Here is a 2,988-nt window from a genome sequence, read left to right on the forward strand (position 1 = left end):
ACTCCGGGCTGGAGCAGGCGGTGGTTGAGATGGGACTTTCAGGGTTGTATCAGCAGCCAGCGATCCCGAGATGGGGCTGCAGACCTCCCGGGCACTTAAGGAAAGTTGACCATGAAATGTTTTATAGCTTATGAGGAGCTCATAAGGCAGCCAGGACCCGGATAATGGGGGATTTTAATTACTTGGATATTGATGGACACAATAAGTGTGCAGCAAACCACAAAGGGAAACCTGTGGCTAGAGGGGAGAGCGAGATTGATCTATGCACAGCATGTTAAATAACCTAAATCGTTCGGAGCCTCTTCTGGCCCCAGTTCCAGGAGCAGAGCCAAGTATGATAAATAAGGTCGGGGTTGGGAAGTGTCTAGAATACAAATGTTTGTGTTCTTGTTCGATTTCAAATATTCACAGGGACAAAAGCGGTAGCGGGAGTCACAGCAAAGCGCTCGGCTGTGTCTGCCCGGGGGCTGCGCGACACCCCGGGGAGCAGCCCGGCTGCCGGGAAAGCTGCGAGTGCCCAGAGGCATCCCAGGAACTTTTGCCCAGATTTGCCGCGGCGGAAGGTGACCTGGGTGAGACGCGGCAAGGCGAGGAGGGAGCCAGAGGCCAAAGCAATTGAGGAGAAGGACGGAAAGTCTGAGCAAGCAGCGTGGGTGGGATGGCGGCCGCCGGGCTGGGCACGGCACGGGGAGCGGAGGGGAGCCCGGCGGGCAGGGCTGGCCACCGGGCTGTGGGCAGGGCTGGCCCCCGGGGCGGCGGCCGGAAAAAAATGGCATCCAAGGTGTGCCCAGCAGAGGTCTCCTCCCACCACCTCGGGTGCACACCGGGCTTCATTCTCCATCACACGGGTCCAACCGTCAGCCATCAACGGGGGAAATCTCTGCTTAATCCAAGGGGTGACGAGGTGTCAAGAAGAAGGTGGACAGCCCAGCGCGGGGCTGGGAGTGCCATGTCGGGACTGCCGGGCGGCTCCCGGACTGCAGATTCGCAATGGAAATGTGTGCATCAGCGCTGCGGGGGCAGCGCCTCTGTTTGCAGTGATAAGATAGTTTTCTGTGTGGGTGGCGCTAATTCGGGTCTGTAGCTGCTGCTCTGGTTGTGGCCGAGGGCTGCGACATCCCTCTTGGTTTTACATCAGCTCCCCGGCAGGCGTCTGTCCCGGCTGGCCCGGAGGATGCTGCCACGTTCGGGGGGTGATGCAAAATCCCATTCTTGTGCCTGTGGGGCCCGGGCAGGTCGTGCCATCCCAGGACACGCTGCGTGGGCCCTAACTGCGGAGAGAGAGGTGCCTCTGGGAGCTGAGGTGTGGGGGCAGCAGCTCTGAAAGGGGGGGGTCTGCTCTTTTGCTGTTTTCCTCATGCTGAAAAAGCATTCACTTTATTAAAGAGCGGCAGAAATGGGCTTAACCCTGCCCATCCCTTTGCAGGCTGTCCCGCGGGCTCAGGTTGTCCCAGCTGGTGTCTGGGCTGTGTCACAGCTCGCTTTCCAAATTTCCTTTGCTCGTCGTATCGCTGTCGGTGGCAGAAGGGCAGTGCCACCCCGCGAGGGCTGGGTGCTGCCCGGGAACGGCTGTGGGCTCAAACAGGGCGCAGGGGACCGGAGCAGCAGAGACCGAACATTGCTGCTACACCTGTGGCTCCGTAGAGGTGATGGAGAGCTGTGGCTGGGCTCGTCCCGGGCTCCCCCAGTGCCTGCCCAAACGAGCCCTTCAGAGCAGAGCGGGACCTCGGGCCCACGGACCCATCTCGCCGCGTGGCTGCGGACAGTGCACGGCAGTGCGGTTCCTTTGCGGCGTGCAGAATGAATGCTGAGCACCCTGTTATTCTCAAACGTAGTGTGGCATTTTTAGGCACAGGCGTAAATTATTTAAATGCAATGTGCTTCCAGTTGTAATGCACGTGAGACCTTAGATGTCTGTGCCTTGTGATCAATATTAGACAGCAGTGGTTTGGAAACAGAGAGAAATCAAAGCTCTCGTGCAGCAGCTGTCCCATCCTGCCAAGGGAACAGACGGGAAGGGTCTGCGCATCCCTGTGCATCACTGTCTGGGTGCCGCGAGTGCGGCAGGATCCTCCCTGAGTCGGCTTTAAAGGAGCTGAATCTGATTAATGCGTGTGCCGTCGCAGGATGTGTCGCTCACAAAGCACTTGCTAAACTCAACTCCAGTGTGGTGAGCTCTTGCTGTGTAGTTTGCCGACCTGGGAACGCCGTGGTCTCACTCTGTTTCTGCACTATTTTTAGGCACCGTCCTCATCCCCCAGAAGTAATGTGTTGAAGGCGAGCGTGCCCGCCAGTGCAGGGTCGCCCCTTGGCTCTCCAGAGCCCTCAGGCATCTTTCCTCTGGTTTCCCAGCTCCCCTTTTCCCTTCCAAGGCAGCACAAATCCTCCCTCCTTCCTCCCCAGTTTGAGCGTTGCTGTGATTCTGTGGGTCTGGGCAGGGGCAGCGTGTGTGGGGCACAGCCCCGGCGCTTCACAGGGTTTGCAGCAGGAACAGAACCCCCCCAGGACCCTTTGCCCCTTCCTGGCGCCGGCATCGCTGCTGGCCGGTGTGGGGTCGGGCACGTCGCAGCGCGCATGGAGCCCACGTGACCCCGCTGCGGTGCCAGCCTGCGCCAGCTCCCCACGAGCCTGGATTGGATTTTTCATTTGGCCAGAGCGGGGTTGTTTTTTTTTCCCCCTCTAAATTTGCTGTTTTCCTGAAATGGTCTGAAATGTAATAGACCAAGACAATCATCAGAATGAAATATTTCCTACATAAAATATGCAGCAGCTATTCAGAAACAAAGATGGAGCGGAATGAGGGCTGCCAGGCAAAGATTTAAAGGTGCTGACATGTTCCCATAGGTTGTTTACCGAAGATATCTCTCCTAAGCCCCAGTTTTAAGACTGCCTTTCAAAAGAGGGCACAAAATAAAATTTAGCGAGGAGCTTTAATAATTCAAGCTGCCGTGTGCTGAGCTTTTTGTTGCCCTTATGGGAACGAAACCT

This window comes from Charadrius vociferus, unplaced genomic scaffold (genome assembly GCF_000708025.1).
Source record: "Charadrius vociferus isolate BGI_N301 unplaced genomic scaffold, ASM70802v2 scaffold661, whole genome shotgun sequence".
In the NCBI taxonomy this organism is placed as follows: Eukaryota; Metazoa; Chordata; class Aves; order Charadriiformes; family Charadriidae; genus Charadrius; species Charadrius vociferus.